The sequence below is a fragment of the Ranitomeya variabilis genome, chromosome 4 (genome assembly GCF_051348905.1).
Source record: "Ranitomeya variabilis isolate aRanVar5 chromosome 4, aRanVar5.hap1, whole genome shotgun sequence".
Classification (NCBI taxonomy): Eukaryota; Metazoa; Chordata; class Amphibia; order Anura; family Dendrobatidae; genus Ranitomeya; species Ranitomeya variabilis.
Genome location: NC_135235.1, coordinates 766,919,460 through 766,946,636, shown reverse-complemented (window position 1 = coordinate 766,946,636; position 27,177 = coordinate 766,919,460). Strand labels below are relative to the sequence as shown.

General features: G+C 44.7%; 1 protein-coding gene across 1 annotated transcript in view; it reads right to left on the bottom strand.

The window, feature by feature from the left end:
• Positions 1 to 27,177, bottom strand: part of LOC143766910 (uncharacterized) — an 817,195-nt gene that overhangs the window by 460,650 nt on the left and 329,368 nt on the right. The gene's annotated exons all lie outside the window — the stretch shown is intronic.

Genomic DNA, 27,177 nt, shown 5'->3' with positions numbered 1-27,177 from the left:
GGAGTGTCACGTCCGGCAAGCTCATCTTTAATTCGGCTGGACAGACCTCACCAGAAGGCACCCACTAGAGCCTCATTGTTCCACCCAAGCTCTGATGCCAAAGTCCGAAAACGGATGGCATATTGTCCGACGGATAAGGATCCCTGACGTAGATTAAAGAGGGACTCCGTAGTAGAGGCCAAACGTCCAGGTTCATCAAAGACCTTACGAAAGGTCTCGAGAAAATTCTCTAAATGGGAGACTACGGGATCATCACATTCCCATAATGGATTAATCCAAGCTAGGGCCTCTCCTTCCAGATGAGATACAATAAACGCCACTTTGGCTCGATCAGAGGGGTACTGCTGGGGAAGAAGCTCAAAATGGAGACGGCATTGGTTCAAAAACCCTCTGCAGAGTTTAGGCTCGCCACCGTACCTAGGAGGTTTACCCAGACGAGGAGGGGGATGAGGAGTGGCAGAAGGGCCAGAGTCAAGAGGGGATGTTTGAGCAGAGGCAGAGGGAGCGGACTGTAAATTAAACAGGCGGTCATCAATCGACGCCATATAGCTCAGCATGCGGGACTGAGTATCTCGCTGCTGCGAGAGCTCCTGTTGGAGGCTAGTAAGCTGAGCGGCATTTACGGGATCAGCAGCTTGTAGAGAGGTTAAGCGTGACTCCATAGTTTTCATGAAAGCCATGATACGCTGCTGGTTGTCACGTAAATGGGCCAGTTCCTTCTGAGCCGAAAAAGAGGTACCTGCGGGGTCCATGGCCTGATTGTACTATTACGAGCAGGAACAAAACTAGAGTGGACCCTCTGGACCGTGGGGGAACTACCCCTGGGCGAGCGGACCTAGAGAGGAACCAACCCCTATACAGGGATCGTTTAGGAGCAAGCCCAGAGGTCACTTACCCACGGTGGAGTACCAAGAGGGACGGCTCCAGGAAGGAAGGCTGACCAGGCTGGAGAGGCGATAAGGCTGGGGATTGTGGAAAGCTGAGGAAACAAAAAGAACAGTAAGACTAGGGGAAGGGAAGGAGCAGGTACTGGAGGGGAGCAGGGAGCAAACCAAGAGACAAGGCAAGGAACCAAACGGAGAAGGTACACAGCTAGTAACCGAAGGGGCCAGACGCACAAGCAAAGGCTAATGACAATCAGGCACTGAGAAAGAGGTGAACCTGCCTTTTATAGCAAGAGCAAGAACAGGATAGGATGAGGGAAGGTCCCATGACCTCAGGGGGCGGTAGCTGGGAGGCTGGACCTTCGTCCAGGAGGGAAGCTAGAGTGCCTGCGCAGAGACAGGAAACCAGCTGAGGACCTGGACACCGGAAGTGCTGGGGAGGCAGAGGAGCGAGCAAATCGGGACGTAGCAGCGGTGGAATGAGAACGCAGGAGCGCAACGCTGGAGAGGTGAGAAGCGCGCCGCTGAGGAGTAGCAGTGGAGCGGGGATGCAGAGACGCAACGCTGGAGCGGTGAGAACCGCGCCGCAGGAGAGCGGCGTCTGTAACACTTTGTCTCTGATAACCAGGAGGACTGGTCTACCTTTCTTCCTTTGGCTGAGTTTGCCATCAATAATCACCGCCAGGATTCGTCTGGGGAGTCTCCGTTTTTTTGTGTTTACGGGCTACATCCTCAATTTTGTACCTTGAGTCAGAGGGGCTCTTCCGGCGTTCCGGAGGAGGACCAGTTAGGAACACAATTGTCATCAGTCTGGAGGAGAGTTAAAAAGGCGCCTATTGAGTGTGGGTGCTAGGTACAAACGTGTGGCTGACAGTAGGCGTGTGCCAGGTCCGGACCTGAGTGTGGATGACTGGGTGTGTTTATCCACTCAAAATACCATCCCTTAAATTGGGTCCACGGTTTATTGGTCCATTTAGGGTCACCGCCGTCATTAACCCAGTAGCGTACCGATTGGAGCTCCCTACGGTGTATAAGATACACAACGTGTTCCACAGGTCTCTTCTAAAGAAGGTGGTGGGTTCTGTGGACGCGGCGCCTATGCCTCCTCCAGTCTTGGTGGATGGTAATTTGGAGTTTGAAGTCTCCAAGGTGGTTGAATCTCGTGTAGTGCGTCGCACTTTACAGTACTTGGTACACTGGCGTGGTTATGGGCCTGAAGAGAGGTCCTGGGTACCAGCCTCGGACATTCATGCAGATCGGCTGGTCAGGTTTTTTCATCGTCGCCATCCAGACAAGCCGGGTCCTATAAGCCGTGAGGGCCCTGGGGTCCCTCGTAGAAGGCGGGGTACTGTCATGTCGGACGCTGTTCAGACCAGGTCGTCCGACAGACAGCGGTAATTCCGCTTTTGACCACTATTTGCTCATTGGCTTCTGCTAGATTTTATCTAGCTGTTCCGGGGTTAATTTACCTAATCCTCGGATTGGAAGCTGGGCCATTCCCATTGCCTTTAAATAGTTCTCCTGATCATTGGGTGTCGCCGATTATAGCTTCTGTCTTGTGCGTTGTTATCTCGGTCTGGAGAGGAGAGCTGGTGGTTGGAGTATCGTTGCTGGTGGTGTATTTTCCTTTGTCTTATTTACTCCTTCCTATATTTGTATTTATTTTGCCCTGCACATTTATAGTGTATTCCTGAGTGTCTGCGGCGTGGTGTGTATTTTCCTTTATCCTTGTCTGTGCTAACTGTGGGTATTGGAGTATTACCTCTTCACTGGGTGGTGGGCGGAGGTTTCAGCCTAGGGCTGAGCTCAGGAGACAGGGTGAGGTTCGAGGCCTGGACATGCACACCTTCAGTGTAAACTCCAGGTAGAGGGTCAGTCAGGATTTCCCTAGTCTGAGGGAAATTGCAGGGGCCCAGGTTATTAGCTCTCATTCTCCTAGTCTCCCCGTGACAGTATGGTTACTAACTATTTTTCCTCCATTATCGATGTTCTCCCTCAACCGTCATTCCCCTTTGATTACTGGGCATCCAAAATAGACACCTGGCCTGAATTGGCCGAATATGCATTGCAGGAGCTTGCTTGCCCAGCAGCTAGTGTGCTATCAGAAAGAGTATTCAGTGCTGCTGGTTCAATACTGACCGAAAAAAGGACTCGTCTGGCTACCCAAAATGTTGATGATCTAACCTTCATTAAAATGAACCACTCATGGATTTCTAATTATTTTGCCCCACCTTTCCCGGCTGACACCTAGCTTTCCTGTAAAAAGGTCTTGCTTTGGGACTGGTCTTACTGACTGTTCCAATCTCGTAATTTGCAGCTGCTGTTTGTCCAGCATATGACATGTTTACACCTCCCTAAATGGGCTATCCCCCCACGGGGCCTTGGTCTCGCCACTTGGCACAAGCACCCGTCAGAGTGCCGTTTGTCTGAAGAGGTGGGTGTGCCCACTTTTGGTCGACGACACTGCCACTGGGTCCCTCATAGTACAATGAAGTGTCTCTGGTGGTGGTGGCGCGCACCCAATGTCAGACACACCGTTGTAACATGAGGGGCCCTGGGCCTGTACCGCCGGCCACGTGAGAGTGTCCCCCCCCCTAGCTCAAACAGTGCTCTACCACTTGCAAAATTATCTCTCACTGCTCCACCACTGTTTAGTCTATGCTCTGAAATCCTTCAATGCCTGGCACTGACAATAACAATTTGTTGACATGTATGATGCTAGTTAAAATAGTCAGGGGCCCTGTCCTACATTTACACCAGTAAATACTTTGCGCCAAATTACAATGTCTGAAAGTCAGCATAGGAGCCCACGCCTGTATTTAAGTATGCCACCCATTTTTTTCTTTTGTTTTGTTTTCTTTGCGAAACATTAACATCTATTTAGTTTTTGGGAGTACTTACTGTGTCAGACACTCCTTCCAATTGTCCTCCGCTGACCACACCAATGCTGCCTGTGTACCCCTGCCACATAATGGAAGCTGCATAGAGCCTATTTTGTAATTTTAGGCCTACTAAGTCTGTCTGCGGTCCCTCCTTCCAATTGTCCTCTGCTGACCACACCAATGCTGCCTGTGTACCCCTGCCACATAATGGAAGCTGCATAGAGCCTATTTTGTAATTTTAGGCCTACTAAGTCTGTCTGCAGTCCCTCCTTCCAATTGTCCTCCGCTGACCACACCAATGCTGCCTGTGTACCCCTGCCACATAATGGAAGCTGCATAGAGCCTATTTTGTTATTTTAGGCCTACTAAGTCTGTCCGCGGTCCCTCCTTCCAATTGTCCTCCGCTGACCACACCAATGCTGCCTGTGTACCCCTGCCACATAATGGAAGCTGCATAGAGCCTATTTTGTAATTTTAGGCCTACTAAGTCTGTCTGCGGTCCCTCCTTCCAATTGTCCTCCGCTGACCACACCAATGCTGCCTGTGTACCCTTGCCACATAATGGAAGCTGCATAGAGCCTATTTTGTTATTTTAGGCCTACTAAGTCTGTCTGCGGTCCCTCCTTCCAATTGTTCTCCGCTGAACACACCAATGCTGCCTGTGGACCCCTGTAACCAATTTAAAACTGCATAGAGCCAACTTTTTTATTTAACACATGCTACCTTTGTCTGCGCCACTCAATCCCGCTGTCCTCTGTTGTTAATTCTGCTTTTGGGCTCCCTCCGGTGGTTGTTGATGGTAGTGCAGTTGTCTCTGGGTTGTAAGCCAGGGCAGGTGTTTCTGCTGATTGCAGCTTTGTTAGGTATTTAGGTGTGCAGGATCCATGATTCCCTGCCAGTTGTCCATTGTACTTGGGGGTGTTACATCTCTGTCTGGTTCCTCCTGCTCTGCTGTCAATCCAGCTCAAGATAAGTTCTGATTTTTTGTCTCTGCTGCACACATGCAGTGTGCTTTACAGTTCAGTTCAATTCATTGTGTTTTTGTCCAGCTTAGACTGTGTTAGGATATTTTTCAGTCATGTTGGATTCTCAGGAGATGCAGATGTACATCCCATGTCTTTAGTTAGATGTGGTGTTTGTATTCTCTGCTGTGGATTTTTGTAGGGTTTTAATACTGACCGCTTAGTACTCTGTCCTATCCTATTCTATCTAGCTAGAGGTGCCTCTTTTGCTAAATCCTGTCTTCTGCCTGTGTGTGTCTTTTACTCTTATATTCACAGTCAATATTTGTGGGGGGCTGCCTATCCTTTGGAGTTTCTGCTCTGAGGCAAGATAGAATTCCCATTTCCATCTTTAGGGGTATTTAGTCCTCCGGCTGTGTCGAGGTGTCTAGGATGTGTTAGGTACACCCCACGGCTACTTCTAGTTGCGGTGATAGTTTAGGGTTGCAGTCAGTATAGGTTCCACTTACTCCAGAGAACGTCTCATGCGGCTCTAGGGTCACCGGATCATAACAGTCCTCCACTGAAAAAGCTGAGCTTCCATCTTCCGGCTTTCGGCCTGTATTTAGAATTTAAAACTGCATTAGGCCTACTAGTTTGGTTGGGGCCTACTACCGTTGTCTGCCGCTCCTTGGTGTTCTCCTCCAGGTTTACTTGCCTGTGCTTCAACCTTCAGGCTCTCATTAAGTAGTTGTTTATATAACTGCATGAGGCCTACTAGTTTGGTTGGGCCTACTAACGGTGTCTGCCGCTCCTTGGTGTTGTCCTCCACTGAACAAAGCTGAGCTTCAATCTTCAGGCTTTCGGCCTATATTTACAAATTTTAAACTGCATTTGGCCTACTAGTTTGGTTGGGCCTTCTAACGGTGTCTGCCGCTGCTTGGTGTTTTCCACTGAACAAAGCAGTGCCGCCTGTTTCCTACTGTTACCAATTTAGAACTGCATTTAGCCTAGTTACTTATTTGGGCCTACTCACTGTGTCAGCCTCTCATTACAGTTGTCCTCCACTGAACAAAGCAATGCCGCCTGGTTAGTCCTGTTACCAATTTTGAACTGAATTTAGCCTACTTACTTATTTGGGCCTACTCACTGTGTCAGCCTCTCATTACAGTTGTCCTCCACTGAACAAAACAATGCCGCCTGGTTAGTCCTGTTACCAATTTTGAACTGCATTTAGCCCACTTTATTATTTGGGCCTATATCCGTGTTTCCTCCTCATCCTGCCCATTTCCCAGCCAGTGCTAGATGAGTCTGCTGGTACATTGACCCAGACCACTACATTCCCCTTGCATGCTACACAGCCAGAATCTGACCCTGCTGAAAGTCAGGTTCCCCTTCCCGCATACTATACCACCTTACACGGGGACAAAGAGGAAGGTGCAGATGAAAGTGCAGGTTCCTTCATCAGGTGGGGGGGCATACTCGTTGGCAACGTCACTGGCACAGGGCCCCTCATAGTACGCAAAAGTGTCGCTGCCGGTGGGAGGCGCCCCCGCCGTGCAAACACACCGCCGTACTTTGAGAGGCCCTGTGCCAGTGCCAATGCGAATGAGTGGGCCCCCCTGCTTGCTCAGGATCGCAGCACTTGCAAAGTTGAAATACTTACCTCTCCCTGCTCCACTGCCGTGACGTGGTCCACGTTTCCTGGGCCCACTAAATACTTGAACCAGCCCTACCCCCCACAACTTTAGCCAAATGACCCCCAATTTCCAATGCCTAACTATTATTATAAAGTAAATTAAGATTGACAAGCTTCAGTAACAAGAATGGATGTTTTTACCATTAAAATGGGCACTGTAGGTGTTTTCCTGGCCCCCCCACTCACTGCCGACTATGCTTCCCCATTGACTTGCATTGGGTTTCGTGTTTCGGTCGATCCCCGACTTTAAGCGATAATTGGCCGATTGCACTCGACTTTTGAGATAGTCGGGTTTCGCAAAACCCGACTCGACCCCAAAAAAGTTAAAGTTGCTCAACCCTAATAACAGCTGTTAATTAGTAGTGCAGACAAATTTTCCTAGGCTAAACTCCATTTTCAAACGGCCCAATATGTACCACTCAGGGAAAACTTACCTGCTCCAAAGATCAATAGCAGCTTCTAAGTAATGGCCATGCTGCGGTCTGTCAAGGAATGAGTGAAATATCGTTATGAAGACTAGGGATGTGTGCAATCATAATGTCTGGAAGATCTGTGCCATTATTTAGTATGAATATGGAGATTATCTCTGAAAGTTCAGTGTTCCCTGAGCGGTATATACTGTATTGTCACATACTATCTATTCCTGACACTGGAGTGGATTATAAACTTACAAAGTATATAGTTTGAGGTCTGGGATCTGCCAATATGTGGCTGGTTTTCTGACTGTTTCCGATAACATGATACCTGATTTTGTTTTTTTTTGTCTAGTCTCGCTTGAATATAGGTCAATATTAAATAGTCTCCTGATGAGTCGCCTTTGGTGAGGACAATGAAACCCGTAGAAATGAGAGGCTTGGAGAGTGAGTGTGTATATACGTCACCTCACCCTATATACTGAGACATAGGGTACACGTTTTTTCTCTTAAGTCACCTTCTGACTAACCTTCAGGGGGTGAATTATGAGTATAGCTTTACATTTGGAATTAATGAAGTTTAGTTTTATCCTTTTGTCAGTGAATCTTCTAATCAAGGGATCATTTTATATATAATTATATCTTAGAATTTTTTTTCTCACTGAACTCATTCCTCATGTTTGACCTCAGTAAAATAAAAACACTCATACTCCGCTGGCGGCCGGCTCCACTTCAGCGGTGTCGAGACTCACTGTCCCGGGGCTTATGTGAGGTTGTTACATCACACGAGCCCTGCACCCGATCAGCGGCAGCTTCACTGCTCCTTCCTTCGGACGTATTGAAGATGAACAGGAAGCCAGGGCCGCGGCTGCTCTCTGCCTCATGATGCTTGATTTGTCTGAAGGTGGGGACAGTGACGTCAGCGCTGATTGGGCACAGGGCTCACATGACGAAAAAAGCCTCAAAAGAGCCCCAAGAACACAAGCGCCAACACCAGTGAAACGGCGCCACCGTGGGAGGTTTGTATGAGGATTTTTATTTTAACAGGACCAAACATGAGGAATGAGAAGGGCTTGTCCAACTAGTTGTCAACCTTTATAAACAGCGAAAATCCCACACAGGGAAAAGCCATTATTATACCTAGAGGGTGAGAAATGAATTACAGGAAAATTGTATTTTCCTCAGACTGGGAGAAACGATATATGTTATTGACAAACTGCACAAAAACATGATGCGTGCATTCAAGCATCGAATATTACCGTATATGGGAGTATTATAGAATAAACAAAATACCAACAGAAAATAAATGACCCAAAACAAACATTTATCAGTAAAAATAACTCATCTTTATTAAGTTTAAAAGAATTGCGCCATTTTCTGATACCCGTCGCGTGTACACTTTTCATGATCTCGGGTTGGGTGAAGGCTCATTTTTTGTGTGCTGAGCTGATTTTTTTAATGATACCATTCTGGGGGTAATTTTTTTTGTATTGATAGATTGGGCAATTCTGAACGCGGCGATACCAATTATGTATATGTTTGATTTTTTTTTAATTGTTTTATTTTGAATGGGGCGAAAGGGGGTGATGTGAACTTATATATATTTTTTATTTTTTTATATTTTTAAAAACTTTTTTTTTTACTTTTGGCATTGTGAAGACATACAGCATTGTATCTTAATTAACCAGACAACTATTTTTAGCAAGCGGAGAATAATAGAATGTTATCTGTATGTTGGCTTTCAAATGTAAGTGTTGATTTCTGGTTGGTCAAGAAAACAGACTTTTGTTTGTGTAGGCCGGTAATATTGACTTTTATTGTGCGCTTATCCTTTATCACTACTGATGTTTGCTGATATGCTAATTATGCATTGTATTATGGATCCAGTTTGTTGACTTCCAAAGCAGAGAGGATAAAACTATGCAAATAGTTTAAATAATCAGGTAATGCTACTTGATCACATCTCCATTCTTACCTTTTATGTAAATAATGAATGAGGGACACTTGTTAAGTCTAAAAATAAGTTACATGCCTCTGTATAAAGAGACTGAGAGAGAAACAGCCAGAAAGATTCTGCCAAGACATCCATACATCTCAAAAGGACCAGACAGGACAGCAGCCATTTTACACCATGGCTCCATTACGAGGGACACGGATGTAGCATTCTATAGGGAACACCCTAGGGGTTTTCAGCCTCGGTTGGAAGAATACAGATCTGCTCCATTGACCATCTCTGAACCATGGATACGTTTGGAGAAGCCAGTTTGTGATCCTCAGATCAACTGGCCTTGTACCTTGTATGGACTCAATAGACTGTCATCTTCCTACACTCGTTACCTTCCCTCTGTGCGCGTGCCACTGGTAGAGTAACCGACCCTGGAAGATGAAGCCAGTTTGTGATCCTCGGATCAACTGGCCTTGTACGGACTGAATGGACTGTCATCTTCCTATGCTAGCCGTTGCCTCCTCTCTGTGTGTGTGCCACAGGTGGGTTAGCGACCGTGGAAGATCTGAAGTCACGGCTACTATTATCCCGGAAGAGCGAGACTCTGTAATGTGCCCCATCTTGGGTACTGTGCTTGGACTGTTCTATGTGTTACCTGCCTGTTTTGCGGTTCAATAAAGCTTTGCCACACTGCTTTACCCTCATCCTGTGTTGTCTGAGTAACGTTTTGCCCATGTTAAAAGGAGAGCGGGAGTTCGGCGGGACGATCCATTGTCCATGCTGTTTCGGCTAGCAGTCAGTGCTCCTAGCTATCTGGCAGTGACCACCATAGAGGTCTGCTGGAGATATAGTTAAGACAAGAAAATATAATTTGTATAATCCATGTGTAGCTACAAAAATTCAGGCAAATGTCAAATGTTATAGCTCCATCTAATGGCTATGTGCAAAAGTGCCATTATAGAGTAGAATGTATCCTAAGAGAGCGTCACTATCAAGGTTGAAATGAGATTAAGTGCACCGTATAAGATAAATACATACAGGGGTGAACCTAGCCTCTGCTGCCTGAGATGAACTGCGCCCCCCGTAGTAAAATCAGTACCAATAAATCTGGCTTACTATTCACCAGCCTATCCTGACGCACATGTAAAATACATACACTGTTACATAGGAATATATTGTGAACATCGATCTTTACACTTGTAGAAAATAAAGGCTGTTTATTACGAGCCCTCTTGGTAACTACTCCTGGCCTTTCCATCATAATATATATCTATAGCTCAGAAATCTGTATAAAGATCGTTTACCATCAGAATGATTAATACCAGCTCCTCCAACCTTTCCCATCCTGTCCAGGGGGCGGCTGGCCTGGGCCCGTTATTGTCCATGGCTGGAATTACCGCCTATCGGCAACTTACCGCTGCTGAATCTCTATCAGATGATTTCTAACTTGTACTAGAAAACTGACATCATGTCCGTTACATCTACATCACTGCGCAAATTACTAAGTGAGCCCGATCCAGCAGGTAGAGACTCGTCACAGCGCAGCTTTCATCTTACTACAGCGGGTTACAACAATTAAAGCGGTGCTGTGATTGGTTGCTATGGGCAACAAAGACTTTTTCTCTTAGGCCCATGATGCGGCAAGCCACAGCACAATTTACAATATAGTGCTACACAATCAGGATATCTTCAGCCATTTTATTTAACCCAAAATACTTTTTAACCCCTTTCTGGCATCTGACGTAATATTCCGTCCATGTGACCTGGGCCTATCTGACCAGGTGCGTAATATTACGTCATCACAATTGGCCATGCACACTGGGTGCGTGCGTGCGATCGCCACAGGTGTCAGCTGATTCTGACAGCTGACACCCGGCGCTAGGTGGCAGGAGCAGTCACAGACGCTCCCGGCACTTTAACCCCTGAAATACTGCAATCAAACACGAGCGCAGCATTCCGGAAGCTGACAGCCCCTCTGCCTTTGGGTCGGAGACCCCGCGGCGTAACGCAGCTTCAGATCATTACCATGGTGACTCAATATCATCATGACGACATCTGGGTCACCACAGCTAGGGAACCTGGCGATCATGCGCAGTGCATGTCAGGAAGTCTCCCCGTGTAAGTGCAGCAGCGATGACAGCTTCTATGGTGGTGATGCTGCTTCATCTGCATGCTATAGGAGGGATCAGCCTGCAAAAAATGATTGTCTCATAGTGGGACAAAGTAAAAAGACAGAAAAAAGTTTAAAAAAAATCTTTTTTTTTTAAATAATTGTAATTTTTTTTAAAAACCTAAAATAATAATAAAATCAGTATATATTCTATCTCTAAATAAATATTTGAATGAAAAAAAAATCTAAACAATAAAAATACACATATTTGGTAACGCCCCGACCTATAAAACTATCCCACCAGTTGTTCTGTCATCCTCAACTTTGTGCTTAAGAAAAGCGACTTGACAAACAGCTAAACTCCTGTCTATGCATTGAGGTAGACGCAGGGGGTCCGTTACAACTTTTATTGATAGGATCAGTGTAAAACTATAAGAAAAAATGAAAGCACTCAGTACAAGGCATACAACATATCTACATACACAGCATTATGTATGGTACAAGACATTCACAGTGTAAGTGCACAACATGGCGGTAGTATAAACATCTGTAATATCAAAAGGCTACTTTGGTATAAAACATATATAGAACAGAGTAGCTATATAATACAACATGGTGAGCTCTAACAAGGGGAAAACAATAACTCACCGACTGTGCTATGTGGAGGTAACAACCAGATGGGCTGAAAATCAGGGAGAGATGATCAGCATGTCAGCATCCATGAGGCCAAAAGGGCTGCTGGAGAAGAAGGGGGCAAGACTAATGCAGGCTGATGGGAAACTACGGAGGCCTTGATGAGCCGTAAAGATTGAATTGCACAGTAAGCAATGAAACAGAAAGTAAACTACAAGGAGAACATTGTTGGATAAGTTATCACAATACACCACACTTCAATAATACAAAGCATTGTAAACTGATTATATGCATTTGTATAAAGGCTTGACACTCCCCGTCTGGTGTCCAGTGGAAACAATTTTCTGTTTTGCTTGGGGATCTTGTTCTCCACCTTCCAGACCTGTCCATCTTGACTTGGGAAGAGTTTGGTTACCAATCCTAGAGGCCACTTGATCCTTTTAGTCTGAGTGTTTCCAGGTTCCATATTGGGCTTACTAGCTTGCCATTTGTCTCTTGTCTGTAACGTAGAAACTGCACTAATCAAAGTGACCAATGACCTTCTGACAGCAAAATCTAACGGTGACCACTCTCTGCTTATTCTTCTCGACATCTTTGAAGCTTTCGACACTGTTGACCTCCCTCTCCTACTCTCTAGGCTCCAGTCACTGGACATTAAGGACACTGCTCTCTCCTGGTTCTCCTCCTATCTTTCTGACCGCTCCTTTAGTGTTCTGTTCGCTGGCTCCACTTCAGCTCCTCTTCCTCTCACTGTTGGGGTACCTCAAGGCTCAGTCCTTGGCCCCCTTTTCTTCTCCCTCTACACTGCCCCAATGGGACAGACTATCAGCAGATTTGGCTTTCAGTACCATCTTTATGCTGATGACACACAACTATATAACCTCTGGCAAAAATTATGGAATCACCGGCCTTGGAGGATGTTCCTCAGAATTGAGTGATTCCATAATTTTCCGCCTATGCTTGGTTAAAAACACCAAGGTTACTTACTGGTAGCCGTTTTTTCCGGAACCCATGACGGCACACCTGAGAGAGGGGATCCGCCCAGTCAGGACAGGAAACCCTACTGAAAATAAAAGGGTGGTACCTCTCTGTCGCTTCAGTTGGTTTTCAGAGCATGAGAGGCCCCCTGGTTAGTATACATGGCAATCCATCACCACATCATATTAACTAAAAATGCACCCAAAACAATAGTGCACACCGAAAGGGTGATAAAGGGGGGAAATATACGGGTGCCGTCATGGGTTTCGGAAAAACCGGCTACCAGTAAGTAACCTTGGTGTTTTCCCTTCCCCCATGACGGCACACCTGAGAGACTTTTGTAGAATGAAACCTTAGGGAGGGACCACCGCTTGTAGCACCCTTCTACCAAAGCTTAGGTCAGCAGAGGAAGAAAGATCTAGCCGATAGTGCTTGAAAAAAGTTGAGGGTGAGGACCAGGTAGCGGCCTTGCAAATTTGATCAATTGATACCTCAGCCTTTTCTGCCCAGGAGGTAGCCACGGCTCTGGTGGAGTGAGCCTTGATGCCTTCAGGAACCGGAGTGCCACCCGCAGAGTAGGATAAACTAATGGCCTCCCTAATCCATCTAGCAATAGTACTTTTAGCTACCCCACACCATCTTTTGCTACCCTGAAAGGCTACGAATAGGGTTTGGTCTTTCCTCCACTGACTAGTCATAGATATGTATTGTAACATAGATCTTCTCACATCTAGCATGTGGAACTTTTGTTCCCCTGGATTTTTAGGATTACTACAGAATGTTGGTAAAGTAATCTCTTGACTACTATGGAACTTTTGAACCACCTTGGGGAGATAAGCCGGGTCCGGTCTTAGAACGATCCTGTCATTAAAAACCTGAGTATAAGGAGGGCATATTAACAAGGCCTGTAAATCACTTACCCTACGTGCCGATGTTAAGGCTACTAGTAGAACTGTTTTAAGTGTAAGTAACTTAGGTGATAACTCCTGCAAGGGCTCAAAAGGGTATATTTAGTTAGGGCTTCTAAGACTAAATTTAGATCCCAAGGAGGGATTTTTGGGATAACGACCGGCCGAGATCTACTACAAGATTTTATGAATCGTGAAACCCATCTATTTGAGGCAAGATTACAGTTATATAGGGCCCCCAAGACTGAAACCTGAACTTTAAGGGTGCTGGTTGCTAACCCAAGATGTAATCCTGCTTGCAGAAATTCTAGGATAGGACCCACTGGAGCCACCTCCCCCAATGGTTCACCTAGGAAGTTAAGAAATTTTTTCCATGTCCTACCATAGATCCTAGAGGTTATGGGTTTTCTGCTTTTCAACAGGGTGGAGATTAAACCTGATGAGAATCCTTGGCGACTTAGTAACGCCCTCTCAAATTCCAGGCTGCCAGATGGAAGCCCTTCACCTGAGAGTGGGTCACTGGGCCCTGGGTTAGCAGGTCCAGAACCTCTGGCAGGACCCATGGGTCTGTTACCGACATCTGCCTTAGAAGGAAGAACCATGGTCTCCTTGGCCAAAATGGAGCTATGAAGATAATTTTTGCCTGATCTTCTCTGATCTTCCGGATCACAGCTCGAATCATCACTATCGGGGGGAATGCATAGGCCAGAGAGAACTTCCAGGGTATCAGTAGGGCATCTACTGCGAAGGGATGTTCTCTTGGATTTAAGGAGCAGAACTTTCTGACTTTTTTGTTGTGTGAGTTGGTAAATAAGTCTATTTCTGGTGTGCCCCAGGCTTGGACTATTTGTTGAAATATTTGGGGTTTTAGGGACCATTCTCCCTGCCTTAAGCCTCTGCGACTCAGGAAGTCCACTTGAGTGTTTTCTATGCCTTTGATGTGCAGCGCCGACAGAGATGACAGGTGTTGTTCTGCTAATTGAAAGAGTAGTTTTGATGCTTCCATGAGGCCTTTGGACCTCGTCCCCCCCTGATGATTGACATACGCCACCACAGCTCGATTGTCCGTCAGGATTCGAGTATGGCGACCCCGGAGTAAAGGAAGAAAATGTCTTAGGGCTTTCTCCACTGCCCATAGCTCTTTTTCGTTTGATCCATAGTTTTTTTCTCGTATGGAGCAGGTTCCTTGTACAGAGTGAGACCTCAGATGAACCCCCCAACCTGTACCGCTTGCATCAGTCGTGATGATGTCTTTGACCGGATTTTGCCACTGGACCCCCATTGTCAGGTGGTCTTCCACCGTCCACCAAACTAAGGAATCCCTTTCGCCCAGGGAGAGACATAGATTTCCTTCTAAATGCCCTCTTAACAGTCCTTGAGCTGAGAGAACTTCCCACTGCAGTTGTCTTAGGTGGAATTGTGCCCATCCTACTGCCGGAATACACGATGTTAACGAGCCTAGTAGATACATCGCCTTTCTCAGAGTCATTGTTGGCTGACGTATTGCTGTACTGGCCAGGTTTATTATCTTGCCTATTTTGTTTTCTGGAAGGAGGCAGAGCTGACGCTCGGAGTCCAGTATTAACCCCAGGAAGGACTGTAGTTTTACTGGCAGTAGTCTTGACTTGGGGATATTTATTAACCAACCCAGCTCCATTAGAGTTGATGTTACCACTGATACTTGATGAGTGCAGTGGGACTCTGACCTCCCTATTACAAGGAAATCGTCCAGATATGGGACAATGACTACATCCCGGGACCGGAGGTATGACATTACTTCCACCATTACTTTGGTGAAAACCCTGGGGGCTGTAGACAGGCCGAACGGAAGGGCTGTATATTGATAATGCTTTACCTGATTCTGAATATAGAGAGCTACTCTCAAGTATTTCCGATATTCCTGATGTATTGGTATATGGTGTATATATATATATATATATATATATAGATGCATATGGTAGTATGCATCTTTTAAGTCTATTACTGCCATGAACCAGTGTTGGAAGAGAAGTTTTATGGTCGTGTTCATAGACTCCATCTTGAAAGAGTAGTTCTCTATAGATTGGTTGAGCTTCCTTAGATTTATAATAGTTCTCCAAGAGCCATCCGGTTTTTGGATTAAGAAGAGGGGGGAGTAAAATCCGTCTCCTTCCTCCTGAATCGGGACTTCCTGAAGAACCTTTTTGTGGATAAGTCCCAAGACCTCGGTTTCTAGGGCAGATTGGTCCTGCTGGGACTTTCTTCGGGGAGTTATTATAAAGTTTCGTCTGGGTGGACAGATGAATTTTATTTTTAGGCCGTCTTTGATAATATTTCTGACCCAGGTACTGGGGGAGATATTTACCCAGGCCGGAAAGAAGAGGGAAAGCCTTCCTCCCACTTCTGGCGTAATGTCATTGGGGGGATTTTTTTGCCGATGTAGAGGGCCTTTTAAACATATAGCCCAATCCTCTCTTATCCTTAAAGTCCCAGTTTTTACTCTCCCCTGGGGGGCGACCTCTATTATATCTTCTCCTCCGAAAAAAAGGTTTTTTGGGATCTTTAGGGATATTGGGAAAAACTTTCTTTTTATCTCCTGCATGTTCCAGGATCTCTTCAAGTTTTTTCCCAAAGAGAAGTTGGCCGTCACATGCAATGGAAGCTTGTGTTTAGATGGCAAATCCCCTGGACAACCTTTGAGCCAAAGGGCTCTTCTTGCCGCATTAGACAAGCCCGCTGCTCTGGCCGGTAGTCTTGCGGAATCCGCAGAAGAGTCTGCCAAAAAGGCTGCTGCTCCTTGCACTAAATATATATTTGCAAGGATGTCAGTTCTGGGTACCTTGTCCCTTAGCTGATCCTCTATCTGTTGTAGCCAGACCATTAGAGCACGGGCCGTACATGTTCCGGCAATTGCTGGCTTCAGGCCCCCCGCTGAGGCTTCCCAGATATGTCTCAGAAAACCATCTGCTTTTTTATCAAGCGGGTCTTTAAGAACACCCGAGTCTTCTAATGGAAGGGATGATCTTTTTAAACATTTGGCTACTGCCCCGTCAATTTTAGGGATCTTTTCCCAGGGTTCAGAGTCTTTATCTTCAAAGGGATATCTCCTTTTGGATGAAGAGGGCAAAGAACCCATTTTTTCAGGCTTTTTCCACTCTTTCTCAATTAATGCTTTTAATTTCGCATTAACCGGAAACGTGCGTTTCCTCTTTTCTTCTAAGACACCAAACATGACATCTTCTAGTGACCTAGGTGTCTTCTCCTCTTTAAGACCCATTGCAGATCTAACTGCTTTAACTAATTTGTCTACGTTCTCAGTTGGAAAACATGGACGACCTCCTGAATCACTGTCCGAGGAGGAATCTGAAGACTGGACAGAGGCCGAGGAGGTAGAGGGAGATCTGGATGTTTTATGACTCCCCTGTCTCTGAGAGTTACCACACCACTAAGCCCACATAAAGTAACAGTGGCACATAAACCGATAACCTAAGTAACCACAAAAAGAGAAAACTGGTATATAGTGCCAATATGCACAGAAAATTTTTTATTGAATAATAAAATAGAAACAAAATAACATGAGAAATAACAATGAAACAAGGTAACTGCTAAGGCTAGTTTCACACTAGCGTCGGGAACAACCCGTCGCTGTGCGTCGGGCCGCCGTTCCCGACGCTAGCGTGGTCTCCGCCGCACAACGGGGGCAGCGGATGCATTTTTCCCACGCATCCGCTGCCCCATTGTGATGTGCGGGGAAGTGCGGGGAGGTGGGGGCGGAGTTCCAGCCGCGCATGCGCGGTCGGAAAAAGCGGACCGTCGGGAGCAAAAAACGTTACATGTAACGTTTTTTTCTCCCGACGGTCCGCTACCACACGCCCAAGCATCGCAAAACGGACGCGACGTTTTGCAATGCGTCGCAAATGCGTCGCTAATGTTAGTCTATGACGAAAAAACGTATCCAGCAAGAACTTTTGCTGGATGCGTATTTTCGGCAAAACGACGCATTTGCGACGTATTGCAGTTAACGCTAGTGTGAAACTAGCCTAAGAAGCAGGGACCACCATAAATAGTACTACGTGCTGCATGTAACATACACTATAGCCACCATATAAACATGACCTGCTACATATATTATATTCTACACAGTGTAGGGGAAAACAGAGTGTTACCCAAGAATAGTAACAAAAGCCGTGTAGCAGAGCCTAAGTAACTAAGTACATCAGTAGTGGCACTTACATGAAAAAGTATTCAGCAGTATATGGCGTCCCCGCCGCCCCAACGCACGTTTCGCTTCTTCGTCAGGAGGCGTGTGTTGGGGAGGGGTGGAACTGGTTATAAGGGAAGACTGGCCAATGAGATCAGAAAGCTAGAGACAGGACACCGGTCTAGTAATTACTATGAGAAACGTAACTTCCGGGATTCTATTGCGCACGCGCGGCTGATACACCTCGTCACTAGGACGCTTAGACACCGCGGCCGTGGAACGCAAGCTAACATGGGCCGTCGGTAAGACGGCGCATGCGCAGGTTTCCCAATGGCCACTCGTCCATACGTCAGACAGGGAGACAGGCGCGTGTGCGCTAAATCCTAGAGCTCCAGGTAGAGGAGAAGTAAGCGTAAGTATAACAATGTGCCTGCTCATAAATTAGTCCGTAAAGACAATTACAAAATGTAAGTTAAAAAATAATACATTACAAATTGTTAAAGTAAACAATGAATATATAGAAGAAAAAAGCTAAATATTTACTATTTTATATGTAATACGCTAATTAAAGTGAAAAAAAGGCCATACCGAATAGTGCCCAAATATACAGACAATCACTAACACTGTACAAAAAATGCTTGAAATAAGAAACATAATGTGCAAAAAACACAATACCGATGTATGCACAGATGCATAGCATCACATAAATCGTAATAACCTACAAATAACTTGCCAGCAGGTAAATAGTGAAAAAACACATTATTGTAATTATATATACATTTTAAACATATAATGTAACAATGAGCGTGCTCATAAATTAATTTGTAAACACACTTACAAAAAATAAGTTAAAAACACAGTACATTACACCATGTTACAGTGAACTGTGAGTATTAAAAAAAGGCTGAATATTTCCTATTTTATACACTACACTGGTTAAAGTGCAAAAAAGGCCATACCGAATAGTGCCCAATATGCAGACGGCCACTAACAATGTGCAAAAAACGCTTAAAATAAGGGGCACAATGTGCAAAAAACGCAATACCGCTGTATGAATAGATGCATAACATAACATGAATCATAATAGCATACAAATAACTAACCAACAGGTAAGTGGTGAAAAAAACAGTGTTATAATTATATATACATTTTAAACATAATTATTAAAATTACATAACATTATTGCACAACGCTCTTTCTTCTGATATAAAAAGGACGTCCCAGAAGACCTCATATTATAGGTTCCATATTGTCCACTTGTTCCGAATAAAGATGTAAGTAGCTGTACAGATGGAACCAGCTTGAAATAAGGACGTAAGTGGACCCCAGAATCGACCTCACGAGCCAAGGTCACTTCCCATCAGATAGCATGAGGAAATACGATATAAATAAACTATAAAAAGAAGATATCAGTTAATAACACGCTAAGAATGATAAAATTACTAAACCCATGAACAAGAAAAGGATACACCCACCCACTCACCCTCCCCAAACCCAATAAAATAGATACCATGTTCAAAGAAAGGAACTAAAGCCAAAATTCTCATTAAGTCCCAGAGGGGCAACTGTTTTTAGTCGGTATATCCATCGACTCTCTACTTGTGCGAGTCTCTTGAAAAGATTTCCACCTCTTTGGCCCATAGACACCTGGTCAATTGCCCGTATGATGAATTTACTTGAATCAAAATTATGAAAATCCCTGAAGTGTCTTGGTATGGTTTTAAGGGGTTCGTCTGGGCGCATGTTTTTTGATTTTTCGATGTCCCGTATGTGCTCTCTCACCCTAATTTTGAGCTCTCTTGTAGTCATACCAATGTAAATTTTTTCGCAAGGGCACTGTGCAAAATAAATTACCCCAGAAGATGAGCAGGTAAGTTTCTTCAAAATTTTAAAAGTGCGTGTCCCATCTGAGTTGGTGAACTCTTTACTTTTTATTAAATTCTTACATGCCTTGCATAGTCCACAAGGAAAAAAGCCCTGAGCATAAGAAGGAACTAGGGTTAATCAGCCTAGGATTAGGGGTGTAATGGCTTTCGACCAAAAAATCCCGTAAATTCTTCTCTTTGCTGTAATCAGAGGTTTAACAGAGATGAATTTCCGTAAAATGGGATCAGTTTCTAAAACCGTCCAGTGTTTGTTAACAATATCAGTAAGTTGTTTCCATTGGCTGTTATATGTCGTAATAAGCCTAACATGCTGAGACGCCCCGCTTTGTTGTTTAGATGGTTTGTACAACAATGCATCCCTAGAGGCATTTTTTGCCCTATGGTAGCCATGGCGAATTGTTCTATGGCTATACCCTCTTTCACGAAATCTGGAATAAAGTTCTCTTGCCTGGTTTTGAAAGTTTTCCTCCGTTGAGCAAATTCGCTTGATTCTAAGGTGCTGACCAATAGGGATTCCCCGAATTGTTGACTGAAGATGCGATGATTGGGCATGAAGCAAAGAATTTGTAGCAGTCGGTTTACGATATACATCCGTATTCAAAAAACCAGCTGCAGAGACCTGAATGTCAACATCCAAAAAATTAACATGGCGACCATGCGTGTAAGTTAATCTAATATTAAGCTCATTGTTGTTGAGATCGTTCATCAGACAGTCAAGCTCATCTACTGACCCCTCCCAGATAAACCAGATGTCGTCAACATAACGAATCCAATGCTGTATTTTGTCAATAAATCTGGGAGGGTTACACTGAAAAATGTCACGTTCCCAAGCTCCAAGGAACAGGTTAGCATAAGAGGGGGCACATGTGGCCCCCATGGCTGTTCCTTGGAGCTGGAGGTACACCTGATCGTTAAACAAAAAACAATTATGTTTGAGGATGAATTCCAATAGTCTGACGACGAGATCAACCAATGAATTATCAAGATTACTTGATTTCAGGAACCAAGCTGCTGCCCTTAAGCCATCATCATGTCTGATCGATGTATATAGACTTTCCACATCGGCGGTCACCATAATCATATTCTCCTGTAATACCAATCCATCAAAGTGACCCAACGCCGATGTGGTGTCTTTAATGTACGAAGGTAAAGATGAGACAAGTGGCTTTAAATAAAAATCAATAAATTGGCATGCTACTTCACACGGGCCCCCAATCCCCGACACTATAGGTCTCCCGGGGGGATCCATCTTGTTCTTGTGAACCTTTGGTATTAAATAGAATGTGGGCATGCGAGGTTTGACTGAAATAAATGCCTCCATCATTTTTTTAGGGATGATATTGTCCTCAAAAGCTCTAATTACAATGGCCGACAGATCCTCATGGAACCTCTCAACTGGACTGCAAGACAATTTTGTATAACAATTTTTGTCGGATAATAGTTTGTATGCCTGCTTCTCATAAAGTACATTGGGCCAAATAACAAGATTCCCACCTTTATCCGCAGGTTTAAAGGACACATCAGTCCAATTCTGCATGTCCTTAATTGCAGCCAAAGTTTGTTTATGGGAGTAATTGATGTTTATTCTGCCCAAATTCTCAATCTCAGCTGTAACTAATTTAACAAAAATGTCCACTGCTGGACATGAGTTAAAATTCGGAAAATTTTTTGATTTTGGATATAAATGTGTGGGAAAATTACTCACCACATTTGGCTGGTCACCTTCCGCAAGAGATTCCAACATGGCCAGCACTTCATGATCATCAAATTCGACATCGGAAATTTGTGTATCTGATTTTTCATAAAATCTCTTCAGTAACCGTTTCCTCGCAAAGAGGTGCCCATCTTTTATGGCTGTGAAGACATCTAAAGGGGTGCCGGGAGAGAAGGTTAGCCCTTTTTCCAGGATACTTACCTGTAATTCAGTAAGTACGTGGGCAGACAAATTTAGTACCTTAGATTGATCTTTTTTCTTCCGATACGGATGAAAGAAGTTTCTATTGTTCCCATTACCTCCAGATCTTGTTTTCATCATTCTGTAATCAGAAACTTCCAATCCAGAATTGGAAGACTGATTACTTGCTATTGATGATAATGATGAGTTTGAAGGATTCCTTAATAGAGGTTTATCATTTTGCAATACCCTTCTTTGCCACCGAAATTTTTTTTTATTTTCATAGTCATTAACATCCCTTTGGTACTTCTTTAATTTCATAGCACTAATGTCACGTTCCCATTTGCCCAAATCATCATCAAGCTCTTTAAAGAACACTTCCAACACATCCGTTTTAAAATTCTGATTCATGCTCATCTGGGATTGATTAATTTGTGTATCAATCTCTTCCAGCATTTTGCTGTTTTTTTCATTAATAATTTGCATAAATGACATTGAGCACGTTGTTGCTGCTTCTTCCCATTTATGTACCAAATGCTCATCCTCCAGGGGAAACGTAGGGTACAATTGAATTCGCAAACCTCTGGGTATTATCCTCTGTTTTAAATAGTTATCAATGGATGTCCTTGTCCACCATAGTTTAGTTTTTTTGTGAACGAGATTTTTGTATTTTTTTGTCATGTCCTTAAAATCTGAACTGGTATCAGTAAAATTCAAAGCAGCACCTTGCTTGAATATATCACAGGCTTTACTTTGCCATGCAAGTTCTCTAGCCTTTAAATCCATAGTAAATCTGAGGGGATTAAATCTGTTAAAGAACAGAACACTAGTCATTACCACACCACTAAGCCCACATAAAGTAACAGTGGCACATAAACCGATAACCTAAGTAACCACAAAAGGAGAAAACTGGTATATAGTGCCAATATGCACAGAAATTTTTTTATTGAATAATAAAATAGAAACAAAATAACATGAGAAATAACAATGAAACAAGGTAACTGCTAAGAAGCAGCGACCACCATAAATAGTACTACGTGCTGCATGTAACATACACTATAGCCACCATATAAACATGACCTGCTACATATATTATATTCTACACAGTGTAGGGGAAAACAGAGTGTTACCCAAGAATAGTAACAAAAGCCGTGTAGCAGAGCCTAAGTAACTAAGTACATCAGTAGTGGCACTTACATGAAAAAGTATTCAGCAGTATATGGCGTCCCCGCCGCCCCAACGCACGTTTCGCTTCTTCGTCAGGAGGCGTGTGTTGGGGAGGGGTGGAACTGGTTATAAGGGAAGACTGGCCAATGAGATCAGAAAGCTAGAGACAGGACACCGGTCTAGTAATTACTATGAGAAACGTAACTTCCGGGATTCTATTGCGCACGCGCGGCTGATACACCTCGTCACTAGGACGCTTAGACACCGCGGCCGTGGAACGCAAGCTAACATGGGCCGTCGGTAAGACGGCGCATGCCCAGGTTTCCCAATGGCCACTCGTCCATACGTCAGACAGGGAGACAGGCGCGTGTGCGCTAAATCCTAGAGCTCCAGGTAGAGGAGAAGTAAGCGTAAGTATAACAATGTGCCTGCTCATAAATTAGTCCGTAAAGACAATTACAAAATGTAAGTTAAAAAATAATACATTACAAATTGTTAAAGTAAACAATGAATATATAGAAGAAAAAAGCTAAATATTTACTATTTTATATGTAATACGCTAATTAAAGTGAAAAAAAGGCCATACCGAATAGTGCCCAAATATACAGACAATCACTAACACTGTACAAAAAATGCTTGAAATAAGAAACATAATGTGCAAAAAACGCAATACCGATGTATGCACAGATGCATAGCATCACATAAATCGTAATAACCTACAAATAACTTGCCAGCAGGTAAATAGTGAAAAAACACATTATTGTAATTATATATACATTTTAAACATATAATGTAACAATGAGCGTGCTCATAAATTAATTTGTAAACACACTTACAAAAAATAAGTTAAAAAACACAGTACATTACACCATGTTACAGTGAACTGTGAGTATTAAAAAAAGGCTGAATATTTCCTATTTTATACACTACATTGGTTAAAGTGCAAAAAAGGCCATACCGAATAGTGCCCAATATGCAGACGGCCACTGTAGACGCCTTACGGCTACTCCTTCTCGGTTCGTTAAGGGACAATTTCAAGCAGTCTTTTATTTCAGCCTGTATTATGGCTTTAAGGCTAGTGGCGAAATTAGGGGTCTCTTCTTGTATAGTTTTACTAATGCAGTTGGCACAGAGATCCTTCTGCCACTGAACTGCAAGCGGGTCTTTACAAAGGGCACACTCTCAGTTCTTTGTTTTACCGCTAGCTTTCCTGGACCCCTAGTGATCAAAACAGAAAAAATGGACCCTGTTACCATAAGGGTTACATTCACGTAGATCACTCACCACCACCGACAATCAAGGGTACCGATTTTGGAGGCTGGACAGATGCACGTGAAGCGTCCCTCCTGGACGCCGACGAATCTAGCCGGACAGGAAGACTGCTGTTCCTACCACTTGAGCGGCTGCTCCTGGTATGTTGGTGGCTCGGCAAGGCATCTGGTGAGAGCTCCTGCTGCTGCTGCTGCTGTGAAGGCGGCTGCTGCTGCTGCTCCTGTTGTCCCACTTCCATGCTGAAGTTTTGGACATGAGCGCGTCTTCTGTGGTCCAGCACCCTTTTATGGGGGGACCACTGCACTCCCCGCTTCCTCCGGTGCCCAATAGTGGCCCCTCCCCTTCTCCACCATGCCGCCGGAGTCCTCTTCCACCGGCCCGCGTTTCTTCATGGGCGCCACCATCTTGGATCCGGCGCCTGCCCCCGACGTCACGCGGGCACGCCCATTCCCAGCGTGCCTTGCGCGTGACGTCAGACGAGCGACCCGGAAGCGGCCGCCGCACCTGGATGCCGGCAGAGAGGGGAGGGCGGCGTGGCAGCCATGAAAGGAACCCGGTTCTTCCGACCATGCTGCACAAACGCCCGCTCGGACGCAGAGACCCGGAGGACCCGCGGACGGCGCATCCAGGACCCGAACATCGACGCACAGGCGCTGCCTGTTCTTCCACGCCGGGATGGGACCTGGGTAAGTGGTATCACCGCCGTGTTCAGCACAAGGGTCCCTGTCAGGACAGGAAACCCAAGTGAAGCGACAGAGAGGTACCGCCCTTTTATTTGTGGCACCATAATAACACCCCGGCAGCAGGCGCGCTGTCTGGGTGTTATGTTTGACTCCGATCTCTCCTTCACCTCCCATATACAATCTCTGCCCGCTCGTGCTGCTTACACCTAAAGAACATCTCTAGAATCCGCCCTTTTCTCACCATGGCAACAACAAAAACCCTCACTGTCGCCCTGATCCACTCCCGCCTGGACTACTGCAATGCTCTATTAATTGGCCTCCCCCTCACGCGACTTTCCCCTCTCCAGTCCATCCTTAATGCGGCAGCCAGGGTCGTCCATCTGGCTAATCGTTACTCGGACGCGTCCGCTCTTCGCCAGTCGTTACACTGGCTGCCCATTCATTACAGGATACAATTCAAAGTACTTGTTCTCACCCACAAAGCTCTCCACAGTTCACTATGTCCCGGAACACAGAGAAATACTTCCAGGACATAGTGCGCCGGCGCATGCGCACTATTGCTTTTCGGCTTTGCCCACAGATGGGCAAAGCATACTGCGCATGCGCAAGGCAAGATTGCCTTGCGCAGGTGTGTACTACGGAGGACAGAGCATGAACTTCAATCAAATATTGCGGCCAGCATGCAGCCAGCGGGTAAGGAAAGGGTGAATCAAACACCCGAAAACCCCGCCCATATGACTGCAAACCTGTCCCGCCAAATTCAGGTGACAGGTTCCCTTTAACCCCTTCCCGACATCGGACGTACTATACCGTCCGATGTCGGGTCCCCTGCTTTGATGTGCGCTCCGGCGGTGAGCGCACATCAAAGTCGCGACATGTCAGCTGTTTTTTACAGCTGACATGTGCGCGCAATAGCGGCGGGTGAAATCGCGATCACCCGCCGCTATTAACTAGTTAAATGCCGTTGTCAAACGCAGACAGCGGCATTTAACTACCGCATCCGGCCGGGCGGCCGGAAATGAGCGCATCGCCGACCCCCGTCACATGATCGGGGGTCGGCGATGAGTCAGGAAGGTAACCATAGAGGTCCTTGAGACCTCTATGGTTACTGATCGCCGGTGGCTGTGAGCGCCCCCCTGTGGTCGGCGCTCACAGCACACCTGCATTTTAGCTACATAACAGCGATCTTATGATCGCTGCTACATAGCAGAGCCGATTGGGCTGTGCCTTCTTCTAGCCTCCCATGGAGGCTATAGAAGCATGGCAAAAGTTAAAAAAAAAAGTTAAAAAAAATGTGAAAATAATAAAAAAAATATAAAAGTTTTAATCACCCCCCTTTCGCCCCAATCAAAATAAATCAATAAAAAAAATATCAAATCTACACATATTTGGTATCGCCGCGTTCAGAATCGCCCGATCTATCAATAAAAAAAAGCATTAACCTGATCGCAAAACGGCGTAACGAGAAAAAAATCGAAACGCCAGAATTACGTTTTTTTGGTTGCCGCGACTGCATTAAAATGCAATAACGGGCGATCAAAAGAACATATCTGCACCAAAATGCTATTATTAAAAACGCCAGCTCGGCACGCAAAAAATAATCCCTCACCCGACCCCAGATGACGAAAAATGGAGACGCTACGGGTATCGGAAAAGGCGCAATTTTATTTATTTATTTTTTTTGCAAAGTTTGGATTTTTTTTTCACCACTTAGGTAAAACATAACCTAGACATGTTAGGTGTCTATGAACTCGTACTGACCTGGAGAATCATAATGGCAGGTCAGTTTTATCATTTAGTGAACCTAGCAAAAAAACAAACAAAAAACAAGTGTGGGATTGCACTTTTTTTGCAATTTCACCGCACTTGGAATTTTTTTCCCGTTTTCTAGTACACGCCATGGTAAAACCAATGATGTCGTTCAAAAGTACAACTCGTCCCGCAAAAAATAAGCCCTCACATGGCCAAACTGACGGAAAAATAAAAAAGTTATGGCTCTGGGAAGGAGGGGAGTGAAAAACGAAAATGGAAAAACAAAAAATCCCATGGTCATGAAGGGGTTAATTATTAGATTTCTGTTCTGCTGTAATGTCTATTGTATGTACAAGTCCCCTCTATAATGTAAAGCGCTGCGGAATATGTCAGCGCTATATAAATAAAGATTATTATTATTAATGTAAGAATCTAGGGCAATAAATATGAGCCTCTGTGTTAATATTAATGAGGTTTTCTGGTATTTTTTTTAAATTTAGGGAACATAAAGTGTTACAGAAATAGTGTTTAATTTGTTGTGATTGACAGCTGACATCTTGCTGCACTTTTTTTGCAGTGTTTTCATTTTTCAGTGACCTCTTACAGAGTAATTTCACACAAAACCGACTTATTGCACAAAAGGCCATTATGCGGCTCATTGTCCCTTTCTCTCCCAGGGTTACATCATTCTGGCTCCCTACAGACTGCACACGTTTTACGGAATAATCCTCTAAGTAAAGCTTAAAGAGTAACTAAACTATTTGTTATGGAATTCGCCTCCAGACATGCTACTTTAGAAGAGGTCGGTACACTATACTCCAATAGTTTCTATATGAGAATTTCCTTGTCTGAGTACAAGAGTAGAGAGCAGGCATGGAAAGCAATGTATACTGATTGGTTACAGTGAACCGATCTAGCCGAGCAGCATTTAAAAGGTGCTTCTAAAGGAG